Below are 24,144 nucleotides of genomic sequence, written 5' to 3'. Positions count from 1 at the left end.
TATACTAGTACCAGGTATTGAACTTAGGGGCACTTAGCCACTGAGTTACATTTTCAGCCCGTTTTATTTTTAATTTTGAGACAAGGTCTCTGTAAGTTGCTTAGGGCCTTGCTAATTGTTGAGGCTGGCTTTGAAATTTTGATCTTCCTGCCTCAGCCCACCAAGCTGCTGGGATTACAGGCATGTGCCACATCGCCTCCCATGACCTTTTATTTTTGCTGTGAGACGGTCTGGCTAAATTGCCCAGGCTGGTCTCAAACTTTCAATCCTTCTGTCTCAGTCTCCTGAATTTCTGGGATTATAGGCATGCATCACCATGTCTTGGTTCACGATCCTTATTCTCAGGTCACAAAACTTACCCTCCATCAACTGTCCTTTTGAAACAGTAAAAATGATGGGAATCATGATATCTCGGGGATGGGGTTGTGGCTCAGTGGTAAAGCACTTGCCTAGCACGTGTGAGGCACTGTGTTCGATCCTCAGCATCACATAAAAACTAAACGAAATAGAATTTAAAAAAAGAAAATAATGATATCTAGCATTTATTGAGCACTAATTATATGGCATTCTTCTAAGTGCTTTACACAATTTACACGTGTTAATTACAGCAACCCTTTGAAATAGATACGATTAGTTTACATATGAGGAAGCAGAGGTCAGCCGGATGGTGGTGCAGGCCTGTAATCCCAGTGGCTTGGGAGGCTGAGGCAGGAGGATCCCAGAGTTCAAGGCCAGCCTCAGCAACAGCGAGGCGCTAAGCAACTCGGTGAGACGCTGTCTCTATATGAAATACAAAATAGGACTAGGGATGTGGCTCAGTGGTCGAGTGCCCCGGAGTTCAATCTCGGGTACCCACCCCCACTCCACCCCACCCCCCAAAAAAGTGAGAAAAAACAAAAGAGCAGAGGCTCAGAGAGGTTTAATAACTTAGAGGGGATCCGCAAGGATTTCCACATGAAATATAAATCGTGCAGGCCCTAGAATCATCAGGACGGTCCCCGAATGGGCACAACAGACTGCTCTGCCCATCTCGGGAAGAAAGTGAACGAATTTCTCCAGAGAATGACTTAGCCCGCTGGAGCAGAAGGGGTTATTCCCACTGAGACGCCAGCCCCGGGCTCCTAGAGAGGCCCGATGTGGGCGGGAGCAGCGCGCGCTTCCTGCGAGTGGCGGGGACTCCGGGATTGCGACCCGCTGGCTCTCGGCTCCATGCTGGACACTCGGGCCAGGCTGCACGCCAGGCTGAGGCCAGGGGGCCCCCATCCTGGAGGGCGACGGGAGGAGGCTCCCCCAGATCCTCCCTGCCCACCTGAACTCCAGAAAGGGAGGACGAGGAGCCGGGACCGGAGGCCGGGCGGCTCAGACCCCGGGCGCAGGGGGCGCAGGCAGCGGGGCGGGTCTCTCCGGGGACTTCGGCCGCCCTGAGGCGGGCCCAGGCGGCCGCCCGCAGCGGCAGGGACTTCTTCTGGGAGTACCCAACCCGCTGCACAGGGCCCTTCAAGTGACACTGAGCCTTCCAGAGTCCCTCGGGTAAGGAACCATCGTTCCTCCACCTCCCAGGGCGGCCTGGCCGCCTCCTTGTGACCCTCATAACCGCCTTGCCGTGGTCCTGCCGTCGGGTCATGGCGAGATGTCCTTACGGATTGTTTGATAAATGGTTTGTCCAAGGTCGCTACGCCGCGGGGCAGCAGCCGAGTGGGACCAGTGCGGCGGTATTCAGCTTCGGGCGCAGCACCTCTCCACCAGGTGTCATGGCCCGATCCGGCTTCTCTACACCCAGCCGCCCCGAAACCACACTGGCTGGCCCTTCTCCTTCGCAGCTAGAGGACTCATTCTCAAATCGAAACCTCAGTTACCTTTCCTTACCAACCACTCTGAACCACTTCCCTGGTCTCCACCTTATCATACTTTTAGTCTTCAACTTTTGCATCTAACCTGGCTTTCCAATCCTATTGCCACCATCTTTGGACCTCACTGTCACAAGCTTCTGTCACTAATGTAACCTGCCATCTTGACTGTTTCTCCCTTTTTTCACAGGCCACTTATGTAGAGGAGTCCCCAACCCTGAGTGGCTCCCTGGTTCTCACACACACACAAACAAAAAACTTTAAATGATTTGCTCATTAAGTCCAAATCAAAACTCCTGAACTTAGCATTCAAGGTAATTTGAAAGCTGGCTCCAGTTTCCCTTTCTAACCTGACTCTTGGTTCCCTAAGTAGAGGGCAGATTCAACAGAAAAATGAGCATCAACTGGCCAGCAGAATTTTTTTTTTAATTAGTTGTTGATGGACCTTTATTATATTTATTTATATGCAGTGCTGAGAATCAAACCCAGTGCCTCACACATACTGGGCAATTGCTCTACCACTGAGCCACAAGCCCAGCCTTCAGAATTTCTTTTAAAATTTAAGTCGATATTTGTTTTAAAATCAGGAGATTTCATTCTTTAAAAAATCCAAATTTCCAGCTGGGTGCTATGGCCCACACGTGTAATCCCAGCTGTGAGGGAGACTGAGGACGTAGGTTCCTGAGTTCAAAGCCAGTTTCAGCAATGGTGAGATGCTAAGCAATTCAGTGAGACCCTGTCTCTAAATAAAATAAAAAGGGCTGGGGATGTGGCTCAGTGGTTGAGTGCCCCTGAGTTCAATCTCCAGTACCCTCCTTCAAAATCCAGATTTCCACCAGGCATGGTGGTGGACCCCTGTAATCCCAGCAAATCAGGAGGCTGAAGCAGAAGTAGTTCAAGGCCAGCCTTAGCAATTTACCAAGACTGTGAGCAAGTTAGAACTGTCAAAATAAAAAATAAAAAAGAACTGGGGATGTGGCTCAGTGACCCTGGGTTCAATCCTCAGTACAAAAATAAAAAAATAATAATAATAAAGCAGGGCAGGGCTACTTCTTGGGAGTGATATTGGCCAAATTATATTATTGCATTGTATGCATGTATGAATATGTAACAACAAATGCCATCATTATATACAACTATAATGCACCAACAAAAAACATGAAAACAAATTTACAGCTTTTTTTAAACAACAGTTCCAGAACACCTGGCCCATGTTCTTGCATTCAGTAACTGGCTTAAGTTGGGAAGTGGCTGCCCCCTTTAGACATGTCTATGTCTCCCAATTTGCCATAGTCCTCACCACTCCCAAGTACCTCCCATCTCTGAGCCTAAGAGTCAGCTGTTGTGTTTGCACTGATGTTTTTTATATAATAGTGAATACATCTGGAACTCATGTCTCTACCGAAAGTACACATGTGGAAGTTAGACCAAGAGGGATGGTGTGAAAGACAACTGAGAATGTACCCAGTTTCTTTAACTCATTTTCTTTTCTTTTTTGGACCCTGTAGCTGTTTGAATCTGCCATTCCAGCCTTACAGGAATCAATATATCTAGTTTAGATGCCTCACAGCTTTTCATATCTGCACCATCTTCTCCAGTGAGTAAACTCTATTCAGCAGGGTCCTGAGCTAGTTTTATTCTGTAAAGGCTTCCCAGTCAAGAAACCATCCATCCATCATCCAGCTACCCACCTCATCAACACTTTTGGAATCCAGGAACTGGGTTGGGTGGGTATGACAAGATCATTATCACCTCTCCCTTCTCTGGATTTCTGTATCTGTGCTTAAGTCACAGTCTTATAGTTAAATATAAGATAATAAATGTTATATAATGTTGTACTTGGTAGGTGTATCTGGTTAAATAGCATATTTGTCTTCTAGTTTATAAGACCTTTTATCTGTCTTTGCACTGCCCTAGTGACTAGCACAGTGCCTGGCACATAGTGAACATAGTGATGCCGGAGGAAATGGGCTGTAGCTAGGTGCCCCAGACAAGTTTTTGGTGCCACAGTTGGAAACAGCCCACCCACCCACCTGAGCCTTCATAGTACAGAGGAATAAAGAGGAAACCCCAGAAAATAGAGCAGAGGCCTTACTAGTCCTGAAAGCAGGAAACATGTCACAGACCACTCGACCGACCCAGTGGTTCTGCTCAGGATTCAGCCAAAGCTACCTCCAGAGCTTAGCTATATCCACGTGACCTAGTGAGCAAAACACCAGCTGGATTCTGATTCTGAATTCCAAACTCTAGAATGACAACAAAGGTTGATAGTACTGAGGCACTCTCTCAGCCAAACACTTGCAAAGAGCTTCATAACCGTGACCTCCTTCTGGCTTCCATGCCACAATACTATGATTATGTCTGTTCTGCAGATGAGAAGGCTGAGGTTCCTGTGCCCGGGAAGCTTGCCTAAACCCAAAGAGTGACAGACAGCCAGGATTTCAAATGCACACAGACCCATTCCAGGACCCCAATGCTCCTTTAAAATATTGAGGACTGGGGTTGTGGCTTAGTGGTAGAGCGTTTGCCTAGCATGTGTAGGGCACATTAAGGGATGATGAGGGATGCTGGGCAGGACTCAGAGATAGTTGTCAGATTATTCAGGTTCTTGGTGGTGCCAACCCCCAGCTCCTTTCCCTCAATTTTCTCTACCATCCTTCTTTAACCCCCCCCCCCCCCAGAGAGATCAAAAAATATATCATCAGAAGTAAGAAAACATTACGGGCTCAGGAGATAGCTCAGTTGGTAAAGTGCTTGCCTTGCAAGCACAGGGCCCTGGGTTCGCTCCCCAGCACCGCAAAAAAAAAGTAAGAAAACATTACAAAGTCCAAAGAGAGCACTTCAGATTTTTATGTTTTATTTTATCAAACTGATGATGTAGCTTCAAAGTCTAGAATAACAAGCCTATATATTTTTAAAATATTTTTAGTTGTAGGTAGACAAGATATCTTTATATTGCATGTGGTGCTGAGAATCAAACCCAGTGCCTCACACATGCCAGGTGAGCACTCTACCACTGAGCCACAACCCCAGTCCACAAGCCTACATTAACAGAGGGAAATCATGAGAGGAAGAAGCTGCTTCCCAAAGAAAGGGCAGAGAGAGAAACCATGTATTTATTGAATACCTATTGTATACCAGGGACTGACAGATGCTTTCATATTATGTCTTATAGAATACTTATAAATATGAAAGTATTATCCTATTTCACAGAAGAGGGAAGTGAAGGCTTCAAATGTTATGTAATTTTTCAAGCAATAAGCTGACACTGAGGGGGAGAGCTTGGATCAGATACCAGTCCTGGTGGTCACAAAGTGCCTAACACTTCCCCTCTGTGTCTCTTAATGAAATGGTCCGGACAAAGAAACCCATGAGTTTTAGGGCTACCACCCTAGTGATGACTGCCTAAATGTTATCCTAGGCTTTCCCTTCTTGTACTTCAGTGTTCTTTTAGATGGGTCTGTGGAAGGAAAAATCAATGCCTCCTAACCACAAACAGGTAGGTTTTACAAAATATCCTTGTAAAACTTTTATCACAAAAGTACCTGGTCATTAGTTCATTCATTCATTTATTCATTCAATAAACACTTATTAAGGATTTACTCTGGGCTCTCTTATGCACTGTAGGTATAGTTATTTAACAAAACATGTAAAAGGTTAAAAAAAAAAATCCTGCCCTTCACAGCTTAAATTCTACTAAGGCAGACACATAAAAACAAAACAAAAAAGTAATGAGAAAATAAAGTGAGAAAGGAAGATAGGAAATGTGGGGATCAGGGCAAATGTCCAATATTTGAATAATTTGGCCAGTGGGTCTTCTCTGAGAAGGTGAACTTTTAGTAAAGACATAAAGGAAGTAGATGTTTAATACCTGGCTACAGGAATAAACAAATTTTCTCTCTCTTTTTTTTTTCCTTATACCAGGGATTGAACCCAGGGTCACTCTACCGAGCCACATCCCCAGCACTTTTTAATTTTTTATTTTGAGACAGGGTCTCACTAAGTTACTTAGGGCCTCCCTAAGTTGCCCAGGTTGGCTTTGAACTCATGATCCTCCTGCCTCATTCTCCTAAGCTGCTGGGATTACAAGGCATGTGCCACTGAGCCTGGCAAGAATAAACTCTTAAAATGATGCTCACTCCAGGAACTCCTCCAGAAAAGAAACCACAAAGAAAGCTACTTCCACATGATAAGCCATCCCTGAAGTGGTCCTGAAGCAAGAAAAATCACAAAAATGGAAGTTTTTTTCACCTTTCCCTTTGTTCTTTCCAATTTTTCCCTAGGAAGTTTTTCACTCCTCTGACTGTATGTTGGAGATGGACAGACTCAGAGATTTGGGAAACCGTCTGTAGGGCCAGAAGGTCCAGAATAGCAACCCAGATCTCCCAAGAGTGAAAGAGAAGAAACAAAAACACATGGTTCTTTTTATTTTTGTTTTCTGGGATGTTGCTTTTGATGTAACAGCTTTACTGAGATGTAATCACATTTCATACGCTTCATCTACCTAAAGTGTACAACACACTGATTTTTAGTATATTTACAGTTGTACAGCTATCACCATAATCAATTTTAGAACATTTTCATCTTGGCACTGGGCATTTTGGGATGAAAGTTTATTTTCATCCAAAAAATTTTGTGTCTATTAGCTGTCACTTATTTCTCCTCAGTCCCATCTCCACCTCCACCACCAAGCCCTAGGCAACAGCTAATGTACTATCTCTGTAAATTTGCCTAATCTTGACATTTTGTATAAATGACACATTCTGTTTTTTGCTTTAATTGGCTTTCCCCCCCTTTGCTTTTTTTGGAAGGTGGATGAGTGATCAATTAAGATTATGTGAAGGTGTGCTTGGAGCCTCTTTGGAAGGGACAAGAATAACAGGAAAAACAAAAAGAGTTCTGTTTTATTTTTTATTGCTCTATTTTTGCTTTGAAAGTCACCCTAAATGTAGGCAGGATAGAAATCATAAGTAAGCCAGGCGTGATGGTGCATGCCTGTAATCCCAGCAACTCTAGAGGCTGAGGCAGGAGGATCCCGAGTTCAAAGCCAGCCTCAGCAATTTAGTTAGGCCCTAAGCAACCCAATGACACCTGGTCCCTAAATAAAATAAAAAAGGGGCTGGGGATGTGGCTCGGTGGTTAAGCGCCCTGTATCCCCAATATCAAATAGGAAGAAGAAAAAAAAAAAAAAAAAAAAAAGAAATCCTAAGTAAATGAAAGTGGGAAGTGCTGCAAATTAAATTGTTTCCATTTCTGTGGGCAACTTTCTTTCCCTGTTTTTATACATTGCCTTCTGTTTGCTAACTCTGGTACAGGAACTAATCATGAAGTTGGACAACCTGGGTTCTTTAAAAAAAATTTTTTTTTGTAATTAGTTGTTGATGGACCTTTATTTTATTTACTCATTTATATGTGGTGCTGAGAATCAAACCCAGTGCCTCACACGTGCTAGGCAAGTGCTACCACTGAGCCCCGACCCCAGCCCCAACCTGGGTTCTTTATATTGTGACTCAGCTGCCATTCAATTTACTCTTCTGCAAAATGAGGGGATTAAAACATAGTGGCCACACCACTGCCCTCTCCAGCAGCATCTCCTGAGTTGCAGTCACCGTCTTTCAGGGATCTGTTGATAGTCCCTATTTTATTTCTAACTGCCAACCTAGACTTGACTTTTCTTCTCTAGAAGTTAAGTTTACAGAAAGTGCAGGTGGCTGAGAAGATGTGAATTACTAACGATTTGTATAACAATGTCAAGCATTTACAAACACATTATCAAAACTTTGCTAGAAAGGGCCTTAGAGGACATCTAGTCCAATGCCTACACAATATGAAAAGGAAACAAGCCCAGAAATAGGACGTAATTTAATCAAGGCATCCAGCAAGTGAGTGCCAGGGCTGGAGTCAGTTTTAGGTTTCCCCATGCTTATTCATTTACATATGAGGAAGCCCAAGCCCCAAGAAGTCTAAGGAATTCTGTAAGAATGGGACTTGTCAACCAACCTCGGTGACTTAGTAAGACCCTGTCCCAAAATAAAAAAGTAAAAGGACTGGGGGTGTAGCTCGGTGGTAAAAGGCCTCTGGTTTCATTACCCAGTACCAAAAGAGAAAGAGAAAAGGGAAAAAAAAAAAAAAAAAAAAGGACTGTAGACGGACAGGATCCTTGAAGATCACCTGGTGAGTCCCATTCCTCTTTCAACAGGCCTTTCAACAGGACTAGAGTCCGAGGTTTCTCGGAATTTCCTGGACCTCGATCCTCCGAGCTGGCAATGCGCCTGAATGAACAACCCGGAGGGGTCCCAGGAGCAGAGGCATCTTTCCCAGGGCCGGGCCGCGACGATTACACCCGGCAGGGCTCGGGTGTCCGCGCCGTCTAGGACCAGTCTCCAACCTCCTCGGCCGGGCCCAGCGCTTGGGAACCCCGCCCCCGCAGGCAACGGCTTAGGGCGCTGAGCGCGCCCGGGTTGAGGGCGTGGTCTTACGGCAAGCCAATCCCAGGCCACACCGTGCTAGGGGTGGGGCGTGGTCCCACCCCTCCCCCTCAGCTTTTCGCGGCGGAAACTGTCCGGTGACCCAGGCAACCGCCGAAGCTAACCGCACACCTACGAATTGCCTGCCATCCGCCCGTGTGGAAACAGCCGTTCGCGAAGTCAAGGTCCTTTAAGGGACAAAAAGAACAAGGAATTTAACTGGTTAGTTGAGTAGCATAAGCTTGTAACTGAGCAGAGGAAAAGGATTACGCGGACCGAAAATTCGGTGTCTCCAAAATACCTGCTGTCAGAGGTGTGCAAGAAGCCCAAGAATGCCCATGACCTGGGTCCTACTACCTGCTGTTGTTAGTAGTAGTCTTTTTTTTAGTAGTATTGCAAGAGATAGGCGTTTGATTTTTACATTTAACATTTTAAAAAATGTATCATATATAATGATAGTGGTAGATGGACAAAATACCTTAATTAAAAAATATATTTTTAGTTGTAGATGGACACAATACCTTTATTTTTACATGGTGCTGAGGATAGAACCCGGTGCCCCACACGGGCAAGGCAAGTGCTCTACCACTGAGCCACAATCCCAGTCCTGCATTTAACATCTATTGAGCACCTGCCACGTGCGAGGCACTGTTGGAAGGTCTGGGGCTCAGTGAAGGAAACAGATTCCTGCATTCTTTTTTTCTTTTTCTTTTTTTTTTTTTTTTTTTTTTAAGTTGTCAGTGGACCTTTATTTTATTTGAGGATGGATCCCAGGGCCTCACACATACCAGTCAAGCATTCTACCACGGAGCCACAACCCCAGCTCCAGATTCCTGCATTCTTGAAGGTTACATTCTAACAAAGAAATGTCAAACATTATATGGTGTGTTAGAAGGTGGTTACAAGGTTTGGGTGAGAAAGAAGTAGGGCAGATCACATCGTTAAATAGGAGGCCAGGTTAAACACCAGTGGGAAAGTGAGATCTGAACAAAGAATTGGAGAAGGCTGGGAGAAGAGCATTTCGAGCTGAGAGAATAGTTGTCACCAGCAAAAAAAAGAGTGGCTTGGAGAGAGGAGAAGGTGAGGGTACAGATTTTTGCAAGGTCCTGTATGCGTAACTGTTACTCAGGAATGGGGAGCATTGCAGGATTTTGAGCAGAAGAATGACACCATCTGACTTATGTTTTAAAATAATTGCTCCGGTTGCTGTGTTGAAAACCGATGGAAGAGGACATTGACAGAAGCAGGGAAGCCTGCTAAAACGTTAGTGCAACAGTGCATATTTCAGGGTGCAGGAGATGAAGATAACTTGGACCAGGTTAGTAGTGAAAGGTGTTCATATATATATCAGATATATCTAGATATCTGGATATATCGATATATCTAAATATATAGAGAGATTTATCTATATATCTACATCTATCTCTATATATGTATATGTGTGTGTGTGTGTATATATATATATATATATATATATATATTTATTTATTTTTTGTACTGTGAATTGAACTGAAGTCCTCTTACTATGCTTGAGTGCTCTGCCACTATGCTACACCCCCAGCCATTTTTATTTTATTTTGAGACAGGGTCTTGCTAAATTACCAGGGCCTTAAACTTGTGATCTTTCTGTCTCAACCTCCTGAGTAGCACAATTACATGCTACAACTGGCTGAAAGTGGTTAGACTGAATGCATTTTGAAGGTAGAGCCCCCAGGATTTCCCAAAAGATGAGATAAAGAAAGGAATTAAGAATTTCTGTTGGTCGTGGTGGCACACACCTATAATCCCAGTAGCTCAGGAGGCTGAGACAGGAAGATCATGAGTTCAAAGCCAACCTCAGCAAAAGTGAGGTGCTAAGCAACCCAGTGAGACCCTGTCTGTACATAAAATACAAAATAGGGCTTGAGATGTGGCTCAGTGGTTGAGTGCCCCTGAGTTCAATCCCCAGTATCCCCCGCAAAAGGGAATCTCTAAGCGGGTCTGGTGGTCTGTGACTGTAGTCCCAGCTACTTGGGAGGCTGAGGTAGGAGGATTGATTGAGCCCTGGAGTTCTGAGCCAGACTGAGCCATATATCAAGATCCCATGTTAAGGGGCTTCAGTTGTAACTCAGTGGTAGAGCACCGAGTTTGATCCTCGGCACCACATAAAAACAAATAAATAAAATGAAGGTATTGTGTTCATCTACAACTAAAAAAATAAAATTAAAAAAAAAAAAGATCCCATCTCAAGAAAAGAAAGTCCCTTTAAGGATTTGGCCTGAGTAATTAAAGGGGCATTTGACATCAATTGAAATAGAAAAGGCTAGAACTGGAGGAGCAGGTGTGGAGACTCAGGAAAATAAATATTTTAGAATCTTTTAGTCAGAGAAGCATAAATTTAACCAGAGCATGTAACAGGGTTTGCTAATTTAATTGAGGGTCAGGAAGGTGTTCTCTCACCCCATATGGATGATGTGTGTGTAGCGGGTGGGTAATGGAGATTGAACTCAGAGTTCTTCACCACTGAGCTACATTTCCAGCCCTTTGTATTTTTTTGAGACAAGAGTCTTGCTAAATTGCTCAGGCTCATCTTGAACTTGCAATTCTCCTGCCTCAGCCTCCCCAGTAGCTGGGATTGCAAGTACCCTGTGAGACCAAAGGAATTTTTAAAACAGGCTTAATATACAAAGAGAAGTTGAGAGCAGCCAAGAGATAATGGAAATGTTTGAATGCTTTCTGGTGCATATTGGTGGCCACTCAGACCCATTTGCTCACTGAAAACAGTAAGATTGCAGGATGAAGGGGTTTTGTACAACAGCGGGAGCAGTTGAGAGTTCAACTGCAAGTTTCAAAGATGCTGCCCAAAGGAAAGAAAAAAGTGGTTCTGGAAGAGGGGGAGGGAAGGGAAGAGCAGCCTTCTGGAAGTGACAGTGATGAGAAGAAGGCTCAGGATTCTGAAGATGGTGGCAATGTAAGAAAAGTCAGGCACATTCAGGTAAAACATGGCAAAATCGTGGAAGCCACGGAAAAGTTAAGGTCTGGAATGAGGTTCAATGACATGGTTGCACAGTAGAGTAAGGATAAAGCCAGGCAAGGGTTAACTTGGGTTGGATGACCAGAGGATTCATATTAAGCACTAATATTTGCCTTGCCTGTAGGTAGGATGGATAAGCCTGTGTTTACAGACCCTCCAGCTAAGACAAGGAAGAAGATAAAATCATGTAAGAGACTTAAAAAAGATATATGTAGAGGCATGGAATGTAGTTCAGTGGTCGGGCACTTGTTTTGCATTCTCAAGGCCCTGGGTTCAAGCCCAGTACTGCAAACACACACACACAGGAGTAGTAAGGAATCACCAGGCTAAATCTAAGTGGAAGTGTGAACCCAGAGAGAATCTAAGCACTTATGCTGTGTTACCCCAAAGGCATTTGCCAAACCAGGTGAACATGAACTGGTGCAAGTGGATAGGTGAATGTAAGCAGGCATTATAGAACAAAGAACTAGCCCTGGGTCTGCTGAGTGATTAAGAGATGTCCCCTACCAAGGCTGGGAGCCCAAAGCAGTAGAACAAGAGTAATTTGACACAGGTTCCTTGCCACCTCAGGGGATTGGAAAAAAAGTTTCCTGGTGAGGAGGAAAGAAGAGAGAGGGAAGAAATTTTTCTGAGATGTTGAGATGTTGTGATGACACACTAGCCCTGGGGTGGATATGTAGCTCCAGATTATATCAATTTTGCAGTTAAAAATACCCTTAAGCGGGCTGGGGGAGATAGCTCAGTTGGTAGAGTGATCACCTTGCAAGCACAAGGCCCTGGGTTCGATCCCCAGCACTGCAAAAAAAAAAAAAAAAAAAAAAAAAAAAAAAACACCTTAAGCTATAAGTTTAAAGTGTCTGCAGAAACAGGACACTGTGGTGTGCACTTGTCCAGCTCCTCTGGAGTCTGAGGCAAGGGTTGGCAAGATCAAGGTCAGACTGGGCAACTTAGTGAAACATTGTCTCAAACAAAAACAAAAAAATGAACCATGAAACAAAAACAGAGGGCTTGCAGACTGACTGCCTTTAGATAACTAGAAGAAGCAAATACAAATCTTGCAAAATGTTTTCAAGGAGAATATAAAATCAAAATATCCACATAGAGAAAAAAGAGAAAGCAGAATCTGACATGCAAACACTTAGTATATTGGAATTATATTTAAATGATAAAATATCTGATTATATGTTGAAAGAAATAAAACATGGGCTTGAAAAATATTTGTAAGGAAGAAGAAACAACATTAAATGACCTATCAGATCTGAAAAGAAACAGATAAAACTTTTTTTTTTTTTCAGAACTGGGAATTGAACCCAGGGGTGCTCTATCACTGAACTATATCCATAAACCTTTTTTCTTTTTTAATACACACACACACACACACACACACACACACACACACATATTTTAGTTGTTGATGGAACTTTACTTATATGAGGTGCTGGGAAATGAACCCAGTGCCTCACAGATGCTAGGTAAGCACTTTATCACTGAGCTACACCCCCCAGCCCCCATAAACCTTTTAATATAAAATTGAGACAAGGTCTTCCTAAGTTATGAAGGTTGGCCTCAACTTGCAACCCTCCTGTCTCAGCTTCCCAAGTTTCTGGTAATCACCATGCCTGACCCAAATGAAACTTTTTAGAAATTAAACACAATAATTGAAATTTAAACTCAATAGAATGGAACATCTTTATCTGATAAAAGATATACCTATAGACAAGTTCACAATTGTGAAACATTGAATGCTTTCTTTCCAAGATTGTGAACAAATCAAAGATGTCCACTCTCACTACTTCTGTTTAACATTGTACTGAAATTTTTAGCCAGTGCAATAAGACAAGAAAAAGGAAATACATAAGAATTAGAAAGGAAGAAGCAAAATCTATAAAATTACTAAAACTGATACATTAATTTGACTCTGGAATACAAGTCAATATGCAAAAATCAGTTTTATGTTTTTCAGTTGTAAATTTTCAGCTGTAAATTTTAGCAAAAAATGGAAAACAAAATTTAAAGGATGTCCACATTACTACTCTCATTTAACAAAGTGCTATAAGTTTTAGATAGTATAATAGGGCAAGAATAGAAATAAAGAGGCATACAGATTGGAAAAGAAAACTCTAACCATTTGTAGACGACATAATTGTCTATAGAAAAAAAAAAATGAAGGGATTTACCAAGAAAAATACTACAGGGTGGAGATATGATAAAGCTTCCCTAGCATGTATAAAGCCCTGGGTTCAATCCTGGTACCACAAAAGACAAAAACAAAACAAAACAAAACAAAACAACAACAACAACAACAAAAAAAAAAAAACTCCTAGAACTAATGAATTCACCAAGATCTGGAGATATAAGATGAACATTTTCAAAAGCACTTATATTTATTTATACTAGCAATGAACATGTGGACATTGAAATGAAAAAATACAATATCATTGCCAGGTGTGATGGTGCACAACTGTAAACTTTGTGACTTGGAGGCTGAGGCAGGAGGATTGCAAGTTTAAGGCTAGCTTCAACAATGTAACAAGACCTGTATCAAAAAAAATTTTTTTAGAAGTGCTAGAAATGTAGCTCAGTGGCAGAGTGCCCTTGGGTTCAATACTCAGCATGGGAAAAAACCATCTGCAATCTCTTAAAGTATGAAAAAAAAGAAATAACCTAATAATTAGTAACCAATAAAACATATACAGGACTTCTATGTCCCAAACTTTACAACATCAATGAAAAGAAATCAAAGGAGAAAGCTATAAATGGAAATTAAAAAGGAACAGCAGACTCAATCATTATCCCTTATCTGGTACATAGATTTAATGGAGTTCCTATCAAAATCCCAGCAATACTTTTTTTGTAATAGAGATAAGATTATTCTAAAATTTTTATGAAAAGGCAAGGAAAGTAGATGAGCTTGAACAAAAATTGAAGAATGAAGAATAAAGGGAGCTAGGTTGTAACGCAGTGGTAGAGCGCTTGCCTAGCATGTGTGAGGCACTGGGTTCAGTTCTCAGTAACACATGTAAATAAATAAAGGTCCATCCACAACTAAAAACATATTTTTTGGAAAAAGAATAAAGAGGAAGGAATCATTTTCCAGATGTTTTATCTAAAGTTAACCAAGACTGTGGAATGGAATACAGAACCTGGAAGTAGACTCACACAAATATTCCCAACAGTTTTTTTGTTTTTTGCTGTTGTTGTTGTTTAAGATGGAAAAACAATTAATTGGGGTGTTATGGTTTAGATGTCCCCCAAGAGCTCACATGTAAGACAGTGGAAGCAGGTTCAGAGGAGAAATGATTCGGTTGGGAGAGTCCTAATCAGTGAATCAATCCCCATAAGTATCAGCTGAGTGGTAACTGAAGCAGTGGGGTGTGGATGGAGGAGGTGGGCATTGGGGGCGTGGCTTTGGGGTATATATTTGTATCTGGCACGTGGAGTCTCTCTCTGCTTCCCGATCACCATGATGTGAGCTGCTTGCTCCATGACCCTCTCCTGCCATGTTGTTCCGTCTCACCTTAAGCCCTGAGGAATGAAGGTGGCCTTCTATGGACTAAGACCTCTGAAACTGTGAGCCTCAAATAAACTTTTCCTCCTTGTTCTGGTCAGATCTATTAGTTGCAGCGGTGAAAAAGCTGACCCAAATATAGGCCTTTTTCAACAGATGGTATAGTATAATTCAACATGCATAGGAAAAAAGTTAGAAAAATTATTTCAAAATGAATTATAGAATTAAAAGTAAAATGTAAGAACTAAAACTTTGAGAAAAAAATGGGAAAATCATCAGGATCTGGTGCTAGACAGAGTTATTTGACAAAGGATGAGTCATAAAGGAAAAGGGTGATATATTGAATATTACAATTACAAACTTTTAAAAACAGCTTTATTGAGCTATATATTATCTATGTACAATGTAATTTACCCATATATACATACTATGTACTTTAAGTATATAGTTCAATGGTTTTTACAATACACTATTAATGTAAAACTTTTTGGGGGTGTTCTCTATCACTGAGCCACATCCTCAGCCCTATTTTGTATTTTATTTAGAGACAGGGGCTCACTGAGTTGCTTAGCACCTCATTTTTGCTGAGGTTGACTTTTAACTCAAGATCCTCCTGCCTCAGCCTCCTGATCCACTGGATTACAGGCATGGGCCACTGCACCAGGCTATTAATGTAAAACTTTCTATTTTAACTATTTTTAAAGTCAACAGTACTAATTACATTTACTTTGTGGTGCAACCACTGAGCTGTACTTGTTATGGGGTCTGGTTATCCCTGTGTAGTGAGATCACCAGAGACTAAAGTAGGAAAAAAGTTTATTTTGGGGAAAAAGAAAATACAGACTGACGTCAGGACCACCACTCCAAGTAAAGGGAGCAGTAGTGGAGAGTGACTTCAGCAAGCTGGTTTTTAAAGTGAAAACCACAAAAAAATCTTGGCAGGCTCACAATAGGGGTCTTTCTTTTTTTCTTTTTCTCATGGAATACAAACAGCAAGCTTCAGTTTATCTATTTCAGGCTGCACCCGGCGGGTTAGCAGGGCGGGCTAGGCGGGGGAGCTAGACTATCCATATCTGAAACCAGCAGCTTCTGGGGCCTCCAGAGGGATGGGTTGCTTCACAGAAATGGTCACAATGTCCTTAACTCATGGCCACATTATTTTATCTTGGGTATTTCTGTCCTTGTATTTACCACAGTCAGCATAAACTCAAAGATTTTATTCGTGCCCATTTTGGTTTGGTCAATCTTACCTAGATATATTTGTCTTATATCAGAGGGTCTCTACCTTTTTCTTTTTATAAGTGGGTCTCTACTCTTTCACAGTACTCCCAGTCCATTTTACTTTGAGACACGGTCTTCATAAGTTGCCCAGGCTGACCTTGAACTTGTAATCCTCCTGCCCCAACCTCACAAGTACCTGGGATTACAGATGTGTGCCACCGCTTTTTTTTTTTTTTTTTTTAATCACACCAGACAGAAGCTCTGTGTTGTGTTTGAAGGTGTCCTTTCCAAAATTCAGATGTTGAAACTGAATGACCAATGTGACAGTATTGAAAGGTGGGGGCTTTAAGAGGCGATGAGGTTGCAAGGACTCCTACCTTGTGAATGGGATTAGGTGCCTTTATAAAAGATCTTGGTGGAAGGAATTTCTCTCTTTGCCCTTCTGCCATGTGAATATGAAGTGTTCCTACCCTTTGGAGTACTCACTCTTCCAGGCATCAACACATGCTGGCAGGTCTTAATTTTGGGCTTCCTAACCTCTAGAACTATGAAAAACAAATTTCTATTCTTTATGAGTTACCTAGTCCTCCGGTATTTTTTTATAGCAGTACAAATTAGCTAAGACACTGTTCAACTCTAGGGCTGTGAAAGCCCCAGCACAGTGATACCAAGTTGCTCATCCCAAGGAAAGAACTTGGAGAGGATTTGGGCATTTTATGACTCACGCACTCCATGGTGACAGCAGACTGGGACCATATGGAGGGCACGATGCACTTACAAGCTGGAGGAATAGATACACAGGATGGGTTGTGTGCCAACTGTGTATATGAGTTTCTTCAGATGTTTTATGAGGACATGCCTTTACTTCAAAGCCAAGGTTCTTCTGCTTTGGTCCCCACCCTGAAGACTGGAGATAAGGAAAGTGGCCAGTTTGCCTCCTCCTTAACCTCCCTTCTAGCACATTCTTTGAAGTCCTTCTTACCCCCTGGAACAAGCATTCCTAGGCACTGACCAGTGTTAAACTCTGCAGACACTCTAAGTAAGAACTCCCCATGTTTCCCTCCTGCCAGGTATAGGTTACCCCTTGGTGACCTTTAATCTCCTTTGTCTTTTTGAATTTGCTTATTCTAGGTACGTCATATAAGTGGAATGATAAAATATTTGTGCTTTTGTGTCTGGCTTATTTCACTTGGCCAGATTGATCCATGTTATAGCATTATCAGAAGGAACTTCATTTTTTTTAATTGCTGAAAAATAATTGTATATAAGTATATACCACATTCCTCTCTTCATCTGTTGGTATGCTTGGTTCTATCTTTTGCTATGTGGATAATGGTGCTTGAACCTTGGCACACAAGTATCTAAGTCCTTGATTTCTATTCTTCCGAGTGGAATTGTTAGGCCATATGGATATTTAGAGTTTTTATGAACCATTAAACTGCTTTTGGTAATGACTGCAGCATTTTACATAGCCCCAGGCAATATATAGGGTCACATTCCCGCCCCCCCCCCCCATCAAATCCAGGGCTTTACAGACATTCCAGGCACTTGCTCCACCACTGAGCTATTATATCCCCAGCCCCCAAGGATTGTAATTTATCTCAATCCTTGCTAACATTTAATTTTTCATTTTTGTTTTAATAATAACCAACCTAATGTGTGTGATGTGGAATTTGATTGTGGTTTTTATATACTTTCCCCTAATGATGCTGTGCATCTTTTTCTTGTGCTTCTTGGCCGTTGTCTTCAAATCCTTTCCCATTTTTAAATTGGGATTTCGTTTTGTGGTCTTTGAACTGTAGAAAATCCTTATATATTCTAGGTATTAATTCTTTATCAAACAAGATTTAAAAATATTTTCTCCCATTTAGTGAGTTGTTTTTTCACACTCTCTGTCTTTTGCCCCTCATTAAACTTTTGTTTTCATGGATCAAGTTGTTTCCATTAAAAAGTACTGATTTCGGAATTGGGGAAACAGCTCAGTGGTGAAGTGCCTACCTAGCATGTGCCAGGTCCTGAGTTCAATTCAGCACCACAAAAACAAAACATCATCAATAAAAAATGCTTGCATCCTCATTCCTTTAAAAAAAAGTACTGATCTAAAAAATTATTAACTTAAGGACTGGGGCTGTAGCTCAGTGGCAAAGTGCTTGCCTAGCATATATGAGGTACTGGGTTCAATCTTTAGCACAACATAAAAATAAATAAAATAATTATAAAAAACCCCTAATACATTACCAAAATGACTGCCATACAAAAAAACCAAATAATCCACAAAACATTCTCCTTTCCTTCTGAAGGTTTTACATGCATTGTTATCATTGACCAGTCTTTTACTATTAAACTTAAATGGTCAATTGAGACAAACAATTGAGGGACTGTTCTTCTGCCACTGATTAAGACTGGTGGCAGCTGGGCGTGGTGGTGCAGACCTGTAATCCTAGTACTCGGGAGGCTGAACCAGGAGGATCTCAGTTCAAAGTCAGCCTCAGCAACTTAGTGAGGCCCTAAGCAACTCAGTGAGACCTGGATGTAGCTTAGTGGGTAAGTCCCACTGGGCTCAATCCCTGGTACAATAAAAAAAAAAAAAAAAAAAAAAAAAAAAAAAAAAAAAAACTGGGCAGCAGGTGTTTGGGGTAATATTCACTTAACTTTTGGGGCAGACTTGGTGAACTTGCCACCTCCAGCAGCCTTCTTGTCCACTGCTTTGATGACACCCACAGCAAATGTTTGCCTCATATCATGAAGAGCATAGTGACCCAGAGTAGGATAGACAAGCTCTCAACACACATGGGCTTTCTGGAACCCTAACAACAATGTCAGCATCACCAAATTTCAAGAATTTAGGACACCTTCCTGCTTCTTACTAGAATAGCAATCTTTTTCTTTCTGCTCAGCAAATTTGCAAGCAATGCGAGCTGTGTGACAATCCAATACAGGGGCATAGCCAGTCCTGATTTGGCCTAGATAGTTCAGGATAATCACCTGAGCAGTGAAACCAGCTGCTTCCCCTGGTGGGTCATTTTTTGCAGTCACCAGTGATATTGCTATGACAAACATCTTTGATAGACACATTCTTTAAAATTTTTTTTTGTTCTTTTTAGTTATACATGCCAAAACAGTGTATTTTGACATATCATACATACATGGAGTATAACTTCCCATTCTTGTGGTTGTACATGGTACAGAGTTACAATGATAGTGCATTCATGTTATGAATATAGTAAAATTATGTCAGATTCATTCTACTGTCTTTCCTATTCCCATCCCTCTCCCTTCTCTTCATTTCCATTTGCCTAATCCAATGAACTTCTATCCCCCTCCCTTATTGTGTGTTAGCATCGCATATCAGAGAGAACATTCAATCTTTGGTTTTGGGGAATTGGCTTATTTTGCTTAGCATGATAGTCTCCAGTTCCATCCATTTACCAGCAAATGCCATAATTTCATTCTTCTTCATGACTAATACTCTACTGTGTATATATACCACATTTTCTTTATCCATTCATCTGCTGAAGGGCACATAGGTTGGTTCTATAACTTAGTTATTGTGAATTGAGCTGCTATAAACATTGATGTGGTCATGTCACTGTAATATGCTGATTTTAAGTCCTTTGGGTATATGCAGAGGAGTGGAATAACTGGATCTAATGGTGGTTCCATTCCAAGTTTTCTGAGGAATATCCATACTGCTTTCCAGGGTGGTTGCACCAATCTGTATTTCCACCAGCATGTATGAGTGTACTTTTATCCCCACATTCATTGTTACTTATATTCTTGATAATTTCCATTCTGACTGGAGTAAGATGAAATCTCAGTGTAGTTTTAATTTGCATTTCTCTGTTAGAGATGTTGAACATTTTTTCATATATTTGTTGACTGATCATATTTCTTCTGTGAAGTGTCTGTTCAGTTCTTTAAGCCCATTTATTGGTTGGGTTATTTGTGATTTTTTTGGAGTTTAGTTTTTTTAGTTCTTTATATATCTTGAAGATTAAGGCTATCTGAGGTGAAGGTGGCAAGATTTTCTCCCATTCTGTAAGCTCTCTCTTCATGTTCTTGTTTCCTTTGCTGTAAAAGAGCTTTTTAATTTTATATCATCCCAGTTATTGATTCTTCACTTTCTGTTTTGTGTTTTAGGAGTCTTGTTGAGGAATTTGGTTCCTAAACTGATATGATGGATATTTGGGTCTACTTTTTCTTTCAGTAGGTATGGGGTCTCTGGTCTAATGCCTAGGTCCTTGATCTACTTTGAATTTTGTGCAGGGTGAGAGATAAGGGTTTAATTTCATTCTGCTATAAATGGATTTCAAGTTTTCCCAGCTGTTGTGGGGTACAACTTAAGAACAGACCCATCACCACTGAGAAGTCCAAATTTGAGAGTCTTTATTAGCCAGCCAGCTGACTGTCTCACACAATGCCCCAAAAATGACTATTGGGAGAAGCCCCAAACATAGAGTTGAGGGGTTTTTATACCATAAGTCAATACATCAATCATAAATGTCTGTTGCTATAATTCAAAACTACAAACTAACATCATGAGATTCAAAATCATTAGCAGAGGGGGAAGTGGGTCAAAATGACCTTAGTTGGGTACAAGTTAAAGTATGGTTACTAACATAATCACTGTTGACATGGTACATTGTTTAGGAAAAATAAGAATCAAAAAGAGAACAATTTTTCATTATATAAGAATTGCCATTTTGTGTTGCCAAACATGCTATGCTAAGCAACCGTTGATGGGTACAGAAGCAAGGTGCTCCCATGGGAGAAGCATTTCCTACATAACATGGAGCCTCAGGGTAAAATAGTCTTTTTGTCATTGCCCACTAGCCTGGCCTATAACATTTCCATGGAGTCAAAATATGTCAGCCTGTCACATCAGCAACATTTGTTGAAGAGGCTGTCTTTTCTCCAATGTATGTTTATGGCACCTTTGGACAGACACATTCTTGACATTGAAGCCCACATTGTCTCCAGGAAGAGCTTCACTCAAAGCTTCATGGTACATTTCAACCAACTTTACTTCACTTGTGACATTAACTGGAGCAAAGATGACCACCATGCCAGGCTTGAGAACAGCAGTCTCCACTTGACCCACAGGGACAGTACCAATACCACCAATTTTGTAGACATCCTGGAGGGACAGATGCAAAAGCTTGTCAGCTGGATGAGTTGGTGGCAGGAGAAAATCTAAAGCTTCCAGCAGTGTGTTTACAGTTGACTTTCCATCCCTTGAACCAAGGTATATTAACACTTGGCTCCAACATGTTGTCACCATTCCAGCCAGAAATTGGCACAAATGCTACTGTGTCATGGTTGTAGCCAATTTTCTTAATGTAGGTGCTGACTTCCTTAATGATTTCCTCTTATCTCTTCCTACTGTAGAGTGGCTCAGTAAAATTCATTTTGTTAACACCAAAATTAGTTGTTTCACACCCAGTGTGTAAACCAGAAGGGCGTGCTCATGGATCTGCCCATTCTTGGAGATACCAGCTTCAAATTCACCAATACCAGCAGCAACAATCAGGAGAGCGCAGTCAGCCTGAGATGTGCCTGTAATCATGTTTTTGTTAAAGTCTCTGTGTCCTGGGACATCACTGATGGTCTTGCGGGTCTCAGCTTTCAGTGTATCTAAGACCCAGACATACTTGAAGGAGCCCTTTCCATCTTAGCAGTTCCTTTTCAAATTTTTCAATTTTTTGTTTTTTTTTTTTGTTGTTGTTGATTCCACTACATTTGTAGATCAGATGGCAGCAGTGGTGGACTTGACAGAATCTACGTGTCTGCTGACAACGATGTTCATGTCTTTCTCTTTCCCATTTTGGATTTGACTTAGCAGTGGTTTTTCACGACACCCTCTGGTGGCAAACCTATTGCAAAAAAAGCCCTTCTTGATGGTGTCTTTTTTTTGGGGGAAGGGTGATACCAGGGTTTGAACTCAGGGACACTCGACCACGAGCTACATTCACGGCCCTATTTTGTATTTTATTTAGACACAGGGTTTTGCTTTTGCTGAGGTGGACTTTGAACTCGTGATTCTCCTGCCTCAGACTCCTGAGTCACTGGGATTGCAGGTGTGTACCACCATACCTGGTGCTTTGATAGTGTCCTTTGATACATAAAAGTTTTTAATTTTGATGAAGTTTCACTTACCTATCTTGCCTTTTATTACTTGTGCTTTTTGGTGTTCTATCCAAGAAATAACCACCAAATCCAATGTCAGATTTTTCGCTATGATTTCTTCAAAGAATTTCTAATTTTAACTCTTAAGTCTTTGATCAATTGGGTTAATCATTGTATAGAGTTTGAGTCCAACTGAATTTTTTTTTACTTCAGACACATTTTATTATAATCTTAATACAGTCTACATAAATTTGAACTTGTATTTATTTGGGTTCAGTTATAACATAGTATAATAAAAATCAAAGCACTGGTCCTCCTCTGAAATAAAGCAGGCAATCATCATTCTTTTTTTTTTTTTTTTGGGTGCTGGGGATCGAACCCAGGGCTTTGTGCTTACAAGGCAAGCACTCTACTGACTGAGCTATCTCCCCAGCCCCTAGGCAATCGCCATTCAATAAATACACTTGATTTATTTTGTTTAAAAGGGTTAAGTTTACAACTAGACTTTTATAAAAAGTTTAGCATGAATAAGTACATCATCACACTTTTTATGCAGAAATATACATCTCTGCCACTATACAAGAAAAAACAATTTTTTTACATGTAAATATTTTGTTTGCCCAGCATCATTTGTTGAAAAGATGTCATTTGTCCACATTTGTCCATTGAATGGTTATGGCACCCTTGTCAAATATCAGTTGATGGTATGAGTGGAGGTTTATTTTGGGGTTCTCATCTTTATTCCATGGGTCTATGTGTTGTCTTTATCTAGTATCACAGTTTTGATGACTACTTTAAAAAAAATTTGTAGTCATATATGAACACAATACCTTTACTTTATTCTTCTGTGGTGCCGTGGATCTAACTCAGTGCCTCACACATTCTAGGCAAGCACTCTGCCACTGAGCCCCAGCCCCAGCCCTGATGACTGCTGCTTTGTAGGAAGTTTTGAAACCAGGAAGTGTGAGCTCTATAACTTTGTTTTTTTCTAAGATAGTTTTGGCTATTTGGAGTCTTTTAAGATTCCATGTGAATTTTAGGATGGCCTTTTCTTTCTAGAAACACCACCATTTGGATTTTTAGAAGGTTTTGAATCTGTGGACCACCTTTGTACTATCACCTTCATAGTATTAAGTATTCTAATCAATGAATATAAAATATCTTTTTGTTTAGGTCTCAGTTTTACTTTTTTTTTTTTTTAGATGCAGTCTTGCTGTATTGCCCAAGCTGATCTCCAACTCTTGAACTCAAGCGATCTTCCTGCCTCCACCTCCTGAGTAGCTGGGACTACAGGTGCTTGCCACCTTACTCCATAATTTCTAATGTACAAATCAGTCCTTAAATCTATTCCAAAGTATTTTATTCTCTTTCAGCTACTGTATTTAGAATGGTCTTTAAATTTCCTTTCTGGGTTGTTCACTGAAAGTACAAAGAGAAATAAAATTCATTTTTAAAAAATAGTTCAGATGTTGATAGATCTTCTATTCATTTATTTATACGTGGTGCTGAGAATCCAACCCAGTGCCTCACACATGCTAGGCAAGCGCTCCACCACTGAGCCACAACTCTAGCCACAATTGATATTTGTGTGTTGATTTTGTAGCCTATATTTTTGTTGTTGGTTTTTTGTTGTTGTTTTGTTTTGTTTTGGTAATGGGGATTGAACCCAGGGTCTTTTCCATGCTAGGCAAGTACTCTACCACTGAGCCACAACCCCAGCCCTTGAATTCACTTTTTAACAGTAAAAATGTGTGTGTGTGTGTGTGTGTGTGTGTGTGTGTGAATTCTTTATAGAGTTTTCTACATAAAACATGTCCTCTGCAAACTGATATTTTTCTTTCCAATTGTGTGCCATTATTTATTTATCTATCTATTTATTTATTTATTTATTTTGCCTAATTGCTCTAGCTAAAACTTCCAGTACTAAGTCAAACAGATATGGTAGAAGTAGAGCTACAATGT

General features: G+C 41.0%; 1 long non-coding RNA gene across 1 annotated transcript; it reads left to right on the top strand.

Annotated features, from left to right (window-relative positions):
• The first annotated feature begins 1,257 nt into the window (after nucleotides 1-1,257).
• On the top strand, nucleotides 1,258-23,594 carry LOC124970402 (uncharacterized). Its single transcript, XR_007106114.1, has 4 exons — nucleotides 1,258-1,530; nucleotides 8,047-8,536; nucleotides 9,543-9,632; nucleotides 23,385-23,594. It is a non-coding gene; the product is annotated as an uncharacterized LOC124970402 (long non-coding RNA).
• The last annotated feature ends 550 nt before the right edge of the window (nucleotides 23,595-24,144 follow it).

Source organism: Sciurus carolinensis, chromosome 18 (genome assembly GCF_902686445.1).
Source record: "Sciurus carolinensis chromosome 18, mSciCar1.2, whole genome shotgun sequence".
NCBI classification, from domain to species: Eukaryota; Metazoa; Chordata; class Mammalia; order Rodentia; family Sciuridae; genus Sciurus; species Sciurus carolinensis.
The sequence above is the reverse complement of the archived record's forward strand: the minus strand, read 5'-3'. Positions and strand labels throughout refer to the sequence as shown.